Raw genomic sequence first — 15,266 nt, 5'->3', positions numbered from 1 at the left:
AAATAACACATTTTAAATTTAATAAATATTCAAAGTTCCTCCAATGATTTTGGAAAGCTGGTCATATACATAGGAATAATGATAATAATGAAGACTAAACTAATTAACACGTTTTAATATTACATTTTCTCTGTTATTTTTAGCATTCTTTTGCACAATTAGTTTTTCTTATATTGCAATCTTGTTCCTGGGCATTCTTGAAAGATATTGAGTTTTATTAAACAAATTTTGAGGTCTGGGGAAAGTCTGGAATTATGTCTGTTTCCAAACTAAATTGACTAATCATTAAAAAAAACACTTTCTGTTTAAAAAGAACTTTTTACAATAACACTAAAAATTAACATCAGAACTGAAGTTTTGATGCTGGTTGAACATTTTGTTTTCATTTAAATGACACAGGTCACCAGTAAATGTTTACTCATTTCACTGTTTTTTCAGACTCTTGTATCAGTGTTTGAAATTGGCCCTGTGATCCGTCAGACTGAAGTGTGCTTCACCAAGCAAACAGTTTCCACAGATGTTTTTTCTTGTGTATAAATAAGAATGAATGTGTAGATATGTTACAAATTTAGCTTTAATTAATGAGTCTTCCATGTACAATTACCAGCCCAGATTTAAAAAGGCAATGCATTATAGATTTTGATCTATAAAGCTGGTGTTAGTTGGGCCACAAAACTAATGAACTGGCTCTTTTCTGTTCAACAACAGCAGGAGCTGAATTCAGCATTCTGTTTTCTTACCATGGGCATAAATGAAAGTGTTGTGCAGTTACTAGAAATGACAATAAAACCTGTGTGGAAAAACAATTCCATCAAATTTGAGTCGCATAAAGGGTGACATTTTTTAAATGTAAAATTTGTGGTAAACCTGATAATTAAATATGTTTAAATTTTTGACCAGTAGAAGAAAAACATCTTTCTTTTTCTTAGGTTTCTTAGTAACTAAGCTGTAAACAAATCTGTTTCAAGTGAAGGAAATCTATTTGCAGACTTGTTGAAAATAAATAACCAAGCAAAATATATATTTTTATTGTTCCTTCATTATAAACCTATTTACTTATGTTCAAATGTGTTTCTTATCCATTTCTTGTCAATGTTTACATTTCTCAGCATTATAATACATAATGTTGTGTATTATAATTGTCAGAAAGAGAGATATTTATTTGATGTAAGCTAATGTGAAAACAAAATTTGTTCATGTCTAGATTATTACTGACCCAACGCTGTCACTCCTTCACACAGTGAGGGCGTTGAAATGATCATTTATGGTTAGTATGAATACATATAATGTGACTTAAAATCCTAAAACTTAGTGGAAGAAGAAAATTCTCTCCTTACAGATCACAGGAAAGTTTCTACTTTTCTTTCTCTCTTATCAAATTGATTAAAACATTTGTAGTTTTTCTACTCTAAAGGTAGCAAGGCACTGAAGATGTCACCTTAGAAACCATTCCCATTTTTATCGCTGCCACCCCAGGACACAGATGCCTCCAGATGTTGAGGTCCAGCTGGAAAAGCCATTCCTGTCTGCTGAATAGCAATGTTCACTCCTCAGGCCTATTTACCATCATCCACTATTGTTCAGAAGAAACAAAAGCAGCTTAGTGGGGCAACTCCGGCTCCACTCACAGCCTCCTCATAACCACATTTAGGAAACAGACCTAATTTCTATTGATCCCTTCAAATGCAACACACGAGCTGCCCTGAAGTGTGCAGGTTTGATGTGACTGAAGGCAGTGGAGAAGTAAAGCAGGACGACAGGTTTGGTGTTTATGTGGCGCTGATCCTGGGGGTTTGGGCGACCCGGCATGAGCAGGGAGCGTAGGCTGAAAGAAAGTGCTTTGTCAGCCTCTGCTATGGCTCCATGGAGCCGGTGAGGGGCTGTCCTGTCCCCTGGGAAGGGTAAGCAAGTGGAACAGGGACAGGATGTGACTCCCACTCTTTCCTTCTCCCCACCCCCCGGTGTGATGATTGAATGATGGCTGGTACAGTAGAATGGGAGTGGGTTTCTTTTGCAGCAGATGATGGTGGTGGTGGTGGTGGGAGAGTAGGGGGTAGTAAAAGGTGAGGGGGCAGATATAATCCATCATGTTGTGTTTCTTGTCTCTGGGTTTCTGTCACCAAAAGGCTTGTAGAATTGCAGCTTGACATCTCAGAGGAATCAGAGGGGTGATTAGTTTGACACGAATCCAACAAGAGCAGTGTGCTGTGGAGCAAGTTCTAGAGAAGAGCCTGAACAAAATCTTAAACTCTGCAGAAAATAATAACAGGCACAATGTCAGTGGTTCAGATATTTCTTTAACCAGGCTCAGTATCAAGCTACTGATGAGATGCTTGAAACACACATATTCAAAGCATAAATGTTTGTCAATGTTTACATTTCTTATAAAAGTTTTATAAGAAGTAAAACATTTACTTCTTATACATAAAAACAATATTTATACACTAAAAATCTTGCTGATCAATTATCAATTAAACATGTCTATGTTTCAGCCAGGGTCTAGTTTCTCATCTAAGGCTCCCAAACTCTGGAACCTTCTTCCCACAGATCAAAAAACTAAGGACAGACATGAACATCTTTATTGGAGCCCAAAAGCTTAATTCTGGGCAAATCTGTTTCCATGGGAAAGTGAAATGGATGTTCTTTTAACAGTGGTCTGACATTCTGCTTTACAAATGTTAATTTTTTCTTAGATTCTTCTTCTTTTCTTATTCTTCTAAAGCCTCCTATAGGCAGGTGTTGGCAAGACTGCCATAACTCTAAAAGCAATACGGTGTATTTTAAATGGTTTATTAAAAAATAATTATCCCAAGTATTAGGTCACTTAAATAAAAAAAAGTACACAGAGTAATACTTCAACATCATCAGTCTATCTAGGTGGACAAATACTTTAGAGTATATTCTAGGGAGGTCTTAATGATGAACCAGAACTGGATACGACCCAACCTTAGATTTACTTGCATTCTCACAAATTGTAAATTGCTCTATGGCTCATGTCCCACTGATCCTATTTATAAAATTATTAGTGGGGGGAATCAATAAAAAAATGTATTGCTTCAATTGCAGTGTCTGTACTTAATCAAATTTGAAAACAATACATTGACAAAATAGCAATATTTTCAACTGAAAAAAATATTTTTGCTGCTAAATTGAATAAATTTAACAAATATATTTATAGTTTTTAATCTTTGCTTCAGGTTCTTCAATCATCAGATTAATGCAAGTTGTTATTGACTGTTTGGCTTTCCAGTGTTGCAGGATCCCATGATCATTCATGGAAATTATTTGAAAAAAATTATTATTATTATTATTATTTTTAGAAATGTGGACTATGGACGCAGTCCACAGTCTACTCTTGATACACCAGATTAAACTTTGAATTCAAAGAAAAGTAGAAAGAGATGGAAGTTGTTTTTCAGAATTATATATTATGTACAAATTCTAATTATTTTCTAAAAATGCTACTATCAATCCTGACATTGTTTTTAAGGAAGACTGTAGGTGTTTTACATTGCACAGTTTAGATATTTCAAAAAGAATTGAGTGTGCAGTAATCAGCAGTAGACAGGCGCTGATAGTGTTTCTACTCGAACAAAATTCGGTTTCTAAGGCGATAGCAGACCTAACCAGGTCATTCATGTATTCATGTAAGGTTTGCAGTGGGAAAAACTACTGAAACTTGTAGCGTACAAAAAAGTTGTATGCTACATGTTTTTTGTGGTGTACAAAATGGTGCATGAACATGTCACTACACACGTTGCCTTTATAAATCCGTGATGTTTAGAACAGGAACATAACATTCCGTATCTAACATAATTCTAGCAGGAGTTTGGAACTGCAGTTTTTAGCACAAGTATTCATTCCCTATGTGGTAAATTAAAGGCAAACTGTACCAAAAGGTGCTTTTATGTCTCTCCCTGCGGTGCTGGCTGTTTAAGTCTCCCAAAATGTTGCTCTTAGGGGTGCACCGATTGCAGTTTCCTGGTTATTTGTAGATTACCAAGCTTTATAAAGCTTGACCTGCTGATATTGATTTGTTTATTATTTGTATGAAGTGTTTAGATATGTAGCAAGAGAGTTGGTGACAGAGGGGTGACTATTAACTGTGAAAGTGGAGTCTGTCAGTTAAACTTCTCTCACAGCAGAGAAAAAGAGGACCGTGGCTGACAAAACGTATACCTATAAAAAGTAAAATCAGAGAAGTGATTCTTTTGCAGTGAAACTATGGAATAATTTCTCCATTCATAATGCAAGTCTAAATGTTTTATATGTGTATGTGTGTGAAAGAGAGGGAAGGTATACCATGTGACACACGGGGGGTGAGGAGAGAGGCAGGTAAGTGCTTTGTGAACGAGGAGCAGGGACAGTGGGATGATGCTCCTGAAGCATTATTGTTGCTGTGCTCGGCTGACCTCAACATAACCCAGCAAAGTATTTACAGCCTCCACTTGATCCATGAGCAACAGGGCTGGGGCACTTTGCCTGCTCGCTCCTGGCAGAGGTAGAAGGACTCCAACAGATGCTAATGGAAGCCCATGCACCATAGCCCTGTGGTCTGTGCTGTGTGATGATGTAGGGAAGGAGCTGGAGTATCATGATGCAATGATGCTTGATCTGGGAGTTGGGCTTTTGTCAGGCTTCGTGATATTCATCACGTCGCCAACCCAGAGGTAGTAAATGTCTTCAGTTTGAGTGTGGTTGGAGGATGACTTTATTGGCAGCTGTAAAACACTGAACTTGGTATGTAGTGTAGCGAGGGCCTTCCTGTGAGGCTGCAGCTCTGATGGGTACAGTTATTGGTGTGGGTTATAAAAGATCATCTCCTGTAAAGAATGAAACCAGCATTGATCTGCGTTTTGTACACAACTTAAAACGTTTTCTGGCCAATCAGGGATTTTTATAAAACCTGACTAGCTGATTCTGATTTTGGCTGGCATATTTTCTTTGGGGGGGAAAAAATAGTAAATATAGCAATAAAGTTGCTAAGTTGTAGAGGATGTCTATGACATCCTCCATGTCTGAGTCAAAGTTCACCAATGAAACAATAAATTAATTTTTGTTTCATTGGTGAACATTGGACAAACTGTTTATGTCCAATGTGTCTAATCTGTACACATTTAAAGAAATTACATTTTTACAGAACAGATTTGCTAATGATCCTTGTGTAGTCTGATTGTTACAGAATTACACTCTTTTGTCGCTGATGTCTGATCTAAAGTTTTTCTACCGATGCTGATACTGACTTTTAGACAGCTATGATTTTATTTAATTAACTATAATAAAGATTAAAAAACAAAGATTTTAAACAGTTTTAATCTCAAATAATAATTTATATTTGTGTGAACTTTTAGCCCATCAATGTTTTAACAAATTGGAAAAAGTATTGTTCTGTTGAGTTTTGAAAGGACAAGCCACAGATTAGTTGATGAAGCTAGAAATGATCAGTTCTTTGCCATGAACAAATTAAAAAATATATTTGCATCCTTCTCTAATTGATAAAGTTTAGACTCATTATTGGAATAAAAATGGAAATGTAGTTCAATAATTAACTTTTAAATTTGAACAATTTTTCACTGTTTTTAACTAATTTTGTTAAACTAACATTTAAAACTTTCTCCTTTCCTTTGATCACCAGTTCAAAACCAGACCTGTACCATGTGACTTAATGCAAGAAACAAAGATAATAAAATAAAATAAAATTTAAAACAACTTCCCATTTTAAAGTCTTGGGATATTTCTTTTTTCTCAAATATTAGGATGGTATGACTGCATCTAGATTGTCCAAGGACAGAGTCTATTGGCTGCCCGTCACATCCAGCTGATCGGGACGGTCTTTTTTCTGGTTGGAGCTAATTCTAATCAGATGGCTGCTGTAGGCCTGAGTTTGCTCAGTGCTGTATGCTGCCTGGCTCTGTGAGGCAATAAAACTCTGACCCCTGGTATGATGAAAGAGAAGTTGCTCCTTTGAGCATGTCAAGTGGTGGTGATAGAGTCCCTGCTCCACATCCACCCCCCCTCCCTGACCACAGCGTGACCCAGAGCCAAGTCATGCATCAGAATCAACTGTTAATGTTGATTAGATGCATAGAACAAACACAATAAAAGTCATTGTTTGTCTGACGTCTTAAAGAGAGTTACCAATTTAGCTGTACTTTTTTGCTGCAATTTGAAATAATAATCTAAAAGTGGGAGGCTATCCAGTTGTTGATATGAAAGGACCTCCTTTTTTAAGAAGGAGGTTCTCTACCTTCTCCAATAAAAAATAAAAAAAAACATCCACTACAAAACTCTATTGACAAATCTACTTCTTTGATTTTGTGTAATCAATGTATCAATTTCACAATCAGTGTCTTTATTTAGGAGTAACGGAGTGTGCTTTACATAAGATCAAGAGATGAAGCAGTGATGAGCTAGATGAGGCTTAGCTTGAAAACAATGTGTCTAGTTAACAGAGCTGATGATGGTGTGAAAAACTGAGGAAGTGGAAGGAGAGGACAAAATTCTGAAAAGCATAGATTCTAAAATACTACATGTTGGACTAATATCAGAATACATATGATAATAAAAATTAAAAATGTTACATAAAAAAACTGATATATTATTAATGTCCAAAACTGTGAACATCCAACTGAGATGCTTTACTGAGAAACTATAGGATCAATATTTGCACTACTCCTAGCCGTTTTCTTTTGCAGTTCTCATTGGTGTGTGTACACAGAGTCGCTGTAGAGGGGCTACGCTAGTCTCCAGAAATCCTGAAAGCAGAGTTGTTAGTGGAATTGATACTAGAAAGAGCTTCAGCTTGATCCATTTCATGACACAGATTGGTTTCATGAATACAGTAAGTTTTTCTTTTGAAGATCTTGTTAAAAAGATAAGGGCCTGTTCCCTTGAATGAGCTGAAGAAAAATCTCCTTTAACCATAACTTTGTATTTTTCATGCAATTTTAAAAAATGTATTAACTTTAGGTCATCAGATAGAAAGCTTACATTTCCTAATGTTATGAGGATACACATCATTCCTTAGACACTTATTGTTGAAAACTGCTTACATCAAAACTTTTGTGAAAAGTATTATAGTATTTTACATAAAGTCATCCACTGGAGATTATTTTGAGAAAAGCAGATTTGGTAGAGGTGTTGTGTGAATTTGACTGGCTTTAGGAGGCCTGCACCACGTGGCTACATGCTTTTGTCAGCCAGAAACACTGAGTATGACAGCACTGACATGTGGATCTGCTGTGCTGCGCCTTGTTACACAACAAGGTCAAGGGTCATATGTCGAGGTCAACGTATGACGGCGAAACTGCCTGTTAAGTCAGCCCTTAAGTTCCATCACAATCTGTCAAATCTTCCATCCACCCCAGTGTGTGCTGAGAGGCTGCTAGTTGATCTTGGCCTAACGGCTGACCAGCACTCAGAAAAAAGAACTGGTTTGTAAGTTAGAGAGAGAGGTTTTGAGTAAAATTAACATTTCTGCAAATAAATGTAACATTTGCAGAAAATGAGAAATTATCAAAATTACAAAACAGATGCAGCGCTTTCAAACCTCAAATAATGCAAGGAAAACAAGTTCATATTCATGTAGAAACAGAAATATGAATGTTTTACCTCAGGAAGAGTTCAGAAATTAATATTTGGTGGGGTAACCATTAGGTTTTCAATGTAATTCAGTGCAGTGGTCTCTTCATTTGTTCCAGAGCTGTATACAGGATAAATACAGCTCTAGATACAGCTATTTATACATATGTGTATGTATAAATATATACCGAAAGAGCACAAATCAGTTCTATATTTATAAGATGAAGGGCTAATTGTTTATAATTTCCTAAATTTGAAAAAAAAAAACATCATTATATATATATTTTTTTGTCATACTGACTGAATAAACAAAATTGTTTTGTCACATATTAGACGTAGACATGTATAAAACAGATAAAAATGTGACAAACGTACGACTAAGATTAAGACTAAGCTTGGTTTCAATTCTGTAATTACTTAAATTACAAGGTAAAATAAAGATATTTGAAATTATTTTAATCAACTCATGATGTGCCTTTGAGCATTTTTAATAAATTGTTTTGGACTCTTGAATATTTCCTTTTTTCCTCAGGATAATTTTTACTATAAGCAAGAAGTCGGGAATGTAGATTTCTGAAATGCACGCTTCTTTTTATTAGAATTCTAAATTGCATGAACACAATATTCTTCTTGGATGGGAAGTATTACTTCAGCTAAGAGCTAAATACACCTGGATGGATTAACTGTCTCGATAGTGTTGTTGAATTTTGATAGATTATTCATTATGAAATGTTGGAAGGTTTTAGTCCTAAGTTAGTTGTCTAGGCCTCATAATTAGGTGGTGGATGCTATGACAACAGTGATGTATTACTGTTTCTATGTTTCTAAAAAGTCACAATCACAAATTTAAAAGTCATTTTAAACATTTTTGTTTTTTAATCACTTTTTACAATTTTGCCTGATTTTTGGCTCACTTTCTACGGACTATTCTTTCGACAGAATAGGCATATATGGAGATTTTCTTTTATCATTACTGTTTGCAAATTCATCAAAGTCAAGTTTAAACATTAACATTATTACTAGTGTTAAAGTTGTGATATTTCTTATACGTTTGGCATCAACAGACTCAGAATAAATAAATTCTCGATGTTGGATGAGCAAAAAGAATACTGAACGTGCTCTGATGTTCTTGGCTCTTTAGACATGGCTTAGAAATTTACTTTTTCTTAAGATCTATAAGCATTTATTCCATCCAAATTGACTTAGTCTATTAGGGTGCTGGAAAAGGTGGAAAGTTACACTGAATAGAACCAGAATACAGAGAAAGTGACACCTGAACGATCCCACAGTGCTTACTTCACTTTCTCAACATATCATTTGTCTTCATATCACTTAGTTAAGTCCATTTCTGTTGGGATTAACAGAAATGGACCCTTTGATGTTCTTTTTGTCCATTAAATGTACTTTTAGCTTCCTTTGGATTTCTAGAATTTTTGATTTCTTTGTCCTATCATCAAGTAGCGGGTTTACAAAGAAACTCTTGTTTTAACAATTGTTATAACTCAGGAAAATTACTTTTTACTATTCAAACTCAAGAAGAAATGTCTCATTTGATATTTGTCTTTTTTAATAATTTTTTTAGCACGTGTTGAGCTTTGACAACAACAAGCTGAACTAGCTTTGGTCGTATCACAACATCACAGCCAGGTGTTCACGTTACTGGCGGCTACATCTCCCTTCATCACTTTGTTATAACCCCATCTGTTCCTCCAAGACTGTCTGAAGCAAACTGAAACTCCTTACTGTCATGCATGGATGTCTTTATTGGAGGGGGTGGAGGGATAAAGTGGTGCCCAAGGGGTAAAGAAGCCCTCTTTACTCTGACCTCTTAGCAAGCATGGGATTCATTATGTCCTGCTGCTGCTGCAGAGTGAAAACAATGATCTATCTGTGGCACTGCTTCCTCTCATCCATCTTGCAAGTGGGGAAGAGTGATTGATTGAGCAGAGCGCTGATGTCACACAACTAAGACCTGTTTTTTTGACCTTTTTTCACCCGAGGTAATGGTCCATCTTCTTTGTCTGTCCTACATCACACACCTGTAAATAAGCTTAGCCACTGTAACAAAATCATTAGAATCCAGTAATCTGGGCTGTGCAGCTGCATTAGTAACATGGCACTGCCCTCTTTTGGGTCACACTGGGAAGCAGAATTGTACCGACTATCTCCTTCCTACATGTTACATTTACACAAAACTCGATGATGGCAGTACAGATTACCAGATCAATTTTTTAAATTTATTCATTTTATATTAATTTTGTTGAAACATTCAAAGTATCTGTTTATCTGTTTATTTGGTAGGGACAAACATGAGCCTGAATGTGCTCATTTAGTAAAAAATATTCTCAATCTGCTCAGTTTTGTTGAGGGTTAATGATTGATTTTAAACCCAAGATTATGCCCACTTTCAAAAATAATGCTACTGGAGGCATATGACATATGACATTTTGCAGAATTCAAACAGAGCAGTAGACATTTTGAGAAAGTTGGTCTAAATCTTTACTTTCCCCTGTTGTCTACATGACTGCGATCGCTGGTACCAAACCTTTTCTTCATGACACTCCTGTCTTCTTGTCATTTTTGACCATACAGCACGTGTTTTCCCCTGTGTTTTTCTTGTATATACTATTAATACCAATTTAGAATGATGATGATAAACTTAGTGCGTTATGTATTTTTGTCTCATTCTTTGTTGGAGATACGATGGACTGTACATCTGTTTACAACGGAGCCTAAAACTGATTTGGTCATGTTAAACAGGAAAGACTTGGGGTAAATAAATAAATTGATGAAAACTGAGCAGCTGGATGAATGGATGACGTGTAGCATGTTCACTCGAGCATATTGTTTGTTTTTTGTCCATAGCAACAACCTATCAGCAGAATGGACTAGCAGGCTTCATTTGTGCTGGCTGATCTAAATCTGTGGTACATCTCCTAGCTAAAGATTGATATAGTAATAAAATGATGGGGTCTATTGCCACCTATAGGCCAGTACAGCTGTTGGTCGCCATAGAAACTATGTAAAAAAGCTGTTCCTGTCCAAGAAGATGCATTGGATTACTGGTGATGCTCCCCTTCAAAAAGCTTTTTGATCTTCTAGATCCAATTATTTGGATGGGTGTTTCACAAAATACTTAAAAAAATTATCTGTGAATTTATTGACATACCTCAAAGAGCAGTTTGATTTTGTGCTGCTGTTTCACCTAATTTTGAAAGTGCTCACATTAAAGTTGATTGAATTTGACATTAGTTATTTTACTATCAGAAGGTGGCAGCTTAGTCATAGTGGCAAAGACAATATCTGATTGAGTTTCTTCATGGTAATGGATCACATAGATCACAAAGTGGAAGAAACACCTGGCTGCCACTAGGACCTCACACAACCAACATTTTTTTTTGGGGGGGGGGATTGTTAAAACTCATTCAGCAACAAATTCTTTATCTTTTCTCTCTGAAGCTCTTTATTTAAAGCAGACCTATTTGCTGGAATAACAGGTGATTTACTATCATTTGGATTTTGGCATTGAGATCAGAACAGGCTTAAAAGTCAAGGCTGATGTACTGTGGTTACCAGGTTGATGCTGCTCTTCATTTCTCTTTAGAGACCCCCTGCTGCATTGAGGAAAAGCTGTGAAAAGTGGGCTATTTAAATGTTTTTAGGTATTTTTTTGAAGCATAAATATTGGTAGAGATGCTCCGATCAGGTTTTATGCTACTGAATTAGCCTTAAATGTTGATCGGTGTTGATCACCAACACCAATCGCATAGATCTGGTGGAAAGGAACCATAAAATCACCTTAATTTATACAAACACATACAAACCCTTGCAAGTAAAATTCAACAACTATTTAGTCAAAACCACAACTGAACAATCTATCAGTGATTGAAAACAGTAAAACTCTCAGCAGCCTAAATTATGCAGAAGGTCAAATAGACCTCACAATATTGCATGCATCAAATATTGACCAGCTGAAAACAGAAACATTCAAAGTCAAATGTAAGTTTCATTCAACACTGTTTTGTGCATGAGCAAACTCAGTTGTGCATTGTTTCAAAAAATAGTGTTTACTGTTATTATGTGAAAAGAAATAAATACAGTGTTACATATGCACATTAAAAGCTGATTTGCTACTTAAAACATATCAATCTAGTTTTGACCTTGAAGCAGAAAAAGGCACAAGTAAAATTAAAGAGAATTTACTTTGAACGGGTAAAAAAATGTCCAACAGCATTTACTTAAGTTATTTTTGTAAAGACAAGCATCTGCTCTTCTCCAGTCATGAGTCTATTCCTGTATTGGTCCACAATGTTGGATGCAGCACTGAATTCAAGTGATTACTTTTCACACTTGTGCAAGGTGCAAATATTATTGTGCTGAAGTGTAAAATCTGGATTTTTCTGCAGAGACGTTAAACTTAAAACTGAAGTCCCAGCTCCATATGTGAGCTGTGAAACGTCCAGGAGATGGACGTTAAGGAGACGTTCGATGTGAGAGGACACCGTCTGCTGGAGTTTGGACAGGGCTTTGTCTGCAAAATGAAATTATTTTTGGGATTATTTGCTTAGCCTTCTGCCTGTCACGCTCATACTGCTGGGTGTTGGAAATTGAAGACTGCTTCAAATGCTGTCTGACATTACTGAGTTTGTTTTAGTTTATTCTCTGCAGCGAGCCTCGATAAATTACCGTACTCTGCCAAGTGCTTTATTACTTTCTCTGTAGGTAACTGTGTGGCTCTGAGAGCAGGACTGAGCGATGTCCCCACAGAGATACTGCTCTTGAAAAACATTTCCCTTTATCGTATGCTTTAGGACACGAGTTGCATGAAGACGATTTGTATCACTAAACTGAACACAGTGACGACAATTTACTCAGATTTTCAAATGTATTGATACTTATTGATCCTGTCATTGAACAGAGTAAATCGTAAAACTTTAAATCTTAACAATGCCGACAACTTTTTTAAAACTATCATTAATTGGAATTTAAAGCAACAACAATGAAATTTATAATGATAGATGATATGATAAATGCCAACCCCTAGCAAAAAATTCCTTGGATTGCAATAAAAATAATTTATTCTATAAAGAGCTGCAGCAAACATTCAGGGTCTTTGTCATTAATGGTTACTTAATGAAAAAATCAATTCATTCATTTCCATATTCCTGATTTGGTGTAGCCCTATAGATTATTACTGCCTTATAATTTTTCCATGTTATTTTTGAACAGACCGTTAATTATGTACAATTGAATGAGTCATACTATAATTCGAGCTACACATCATAGCCTGCTGATGCAGCCTGGCTGGAAGTCATCAGAGCATCCAGAGATGATGGATGCTTCGGTGTTGAGCTACTCAGTGGTAAACCACATAAATTCATCATGCTCCGTACATCCCAATCCACAAGCAGGGAGCCAGGGGGAAGACGGTATGCTGTTTTGATGGTGAGCTGATTGTGCTGGAGGTTGCAAAGGTTTTAAAGGTGAAAGGTTAAAGATGCAGCCTTTCATTGTCAGCAGACAATGGGCCACAGTGGAGCAGGCTCTGGCTGTATTGGCTGCTGCTGGAAACCTGTCCAGCCTCAGGCTATGATGGTCAATAAGCTGTTGTGGGGATTAGTGACAGAGACCACACACTCAAGCGCTCTGTTCTTCTGTGAGACTAGTTTTGGGGCGAGTAATGGTGAACATTGAAGCTTTGGAGAGTAGACTGAAACAGCACCTGGCTCTGATCTCAGAAATGTTGATGTTAGTTGACCAGAGAGCATCACAATAAAAAAAAAAAGAAAAAAAAAAGAAAAGTGTGTGGAGGGTTAATGGACCAGGACCCTCAGAGGGCAAGAGCTTAATTTGAGTGCGGCATTCTTTGAGCAAATGACCTTAGTCTGTACACACCAGTTCATGATTATTTAATAAGTAAATTAGTTGATTATTTCAGTAATCAGTTCATCACCATTATTGTTAACCAAGATGGCCAATCGCATGATTTGAAACGGTGAACTAGATTGTACACTGACTCAGCGGGGGCCTGCAGACATTCATTCTTGTTACATTTGTATAAGTGTGTGTCTGTTCAGCAGGAAGATGACTGAGGCACGTGTGTGTTGGTGTATGCTCCAGGGAGAACATATGCTGCTGTTGACTGTGGGTCTGGTTTTGTGCAGGAGGTGGGGAGGGACAGAGGGGTGAGGGGGCTGCTAGCGTGTGTCGGGTCAGGGGTCTACAGCTGTTGGTAGCACGGAGATACGCTGACACAAATCGGGGGAGGTGAGTGGTTTGGTGGACTCGATACTGATGGCCCCTTGGTCTGAATCAGTCTGGACATGAATGATATGGCTTACTGGGCGCTGTGTAAGTGAGAAGTGGTTACTCGGTGGGCGCACAGATGGCTGCGCTGTTGAAGGAGGTACGATGTGGAAGGGGGAGTGGGTAAAAATAAATTCTGGCACCAAGAGGGTAACTGATATGAAGAAAACAGATTGTTCTTCAGCTATGGGAGTCAGATGATACATCAGGCTGTGCATTAAAATCAGACAGTGTGGTCCATTGGTTGATTGGTCCATTATTTATTATATCGATTAGTCCAATTGTCCAGCTTGATTTCATTTTATGGCTAAAAATGATGCAGCAGTTTGTGTTGTGAGACTAGTTTTGGGTCTAACAGTCTGTGAGGTGGTCTACAGAAAGGATTCATCACACTATTCCCTAAAGACAGCAAAAATAATAAACACATTACCTGAATGAATGGACAGTGAGGTGGGCAGTGTTTCTGTTGAACATCAGTGCAAAGGCTCAATACAAATGTAAAACTCAAAACACTTATTCTATGTCAAGTCAAGAGTAGGTTAGGTTCATAATTTGTGTGCGGCCCAGTAGAATATAATAACCTCCTATCATCTGAAAGTTTTCAAACTGCTCCAGTAAACGAGTTCAAAATATTTTTGTCATATAGAGCCTGAATGCATTGTACTCGGATAATCAGGTAATATTTTTTTGGAATCCAAACACTTACAGTTTACATTGATAAGGTGATAATGATAAATTAGCAATATATTTGCGGCCTTAGCCCTTTAGCAATCTGAGAAAACTTTCACCATATCACTATGACTGACTAAAATATAAGGTGGGAACAAATAACATAAACATTAAAAGATACAAAACAAAAGGGGACCAATCCATCAGCCCCACAACATGTGGCTTCAAATCGCACTTCTCTCATCAGTTAGGTTCAGACCCCAAAGGCAAAGATGAGGATCAAGGAAAAGATAAAGACCCAAGTTCTGTGTGACCTCACCATCGATGCAGAGATGAAAGCTCATCAGACCAACAGAGATCTCTGCCTTCGTCAATCAACCTCCTCCTGCTGCAACACCTTCTTCATCATTAAGCCAGGTCTGGGGTTCAAAACACCAAACTTCGTCAGTCTCTCTCAAAGGTTCCCTTTTTAGTTCTTAGTATCAGCATTAGGGAAAGACGGGCTAGATTATTGATTTTACTTATTTGATTATTTCTGCTACTGACCCCTGGAAAATTGCTTTACTAATAAAATATTTAGGATGAAGAAAATCTAGAAGATGTTGTGGACATTTAATTAATGAGTCACCTCAAAGTTCTTTGATGGTAGTAAAATAGTAGTTTTATAATTTGCTTTAACCCAAATTTAAAACAACACCCCGAGTCATTAA

The 15,266-nt window shown here is 36.9% G+C and overlaps 1 protein-coding gene across 1 annotated transcript in view; it reads left to right on the top strand.

Annotated features, from left to right (window-relative positions):
- nr6a1a (nuclear receptor subfamily 6, group A, member 1a) overlaps window positions 1-15,266 on the top strand; it is a 100,961-nt gene that overhangs the window by 869 nt on the left and 84,826 nt on the right. The window lies entirely within an intron of this gene.

Source organism: Poeciliopsis prolifica, unplaced genomic scaffold, assembly GCF_027474105.1.
Source record: "Poeciliopsis prolifica strain line A6 unplaced genomic scaffold, Auburn_PproV2 SCAFFOLD068, whole genome shotgun sequence".
NCBI classification, from domain to species: Eukaryota; Metazoa; Chordata; class Actinopteri; order Cyprinodontiformes; family Poeciliidae; genus Poeciliopsis; species Poeciliopsis prolifica.
This window is presented reverse-complemented; position numbering and strand designations above follow the sequence as displayed.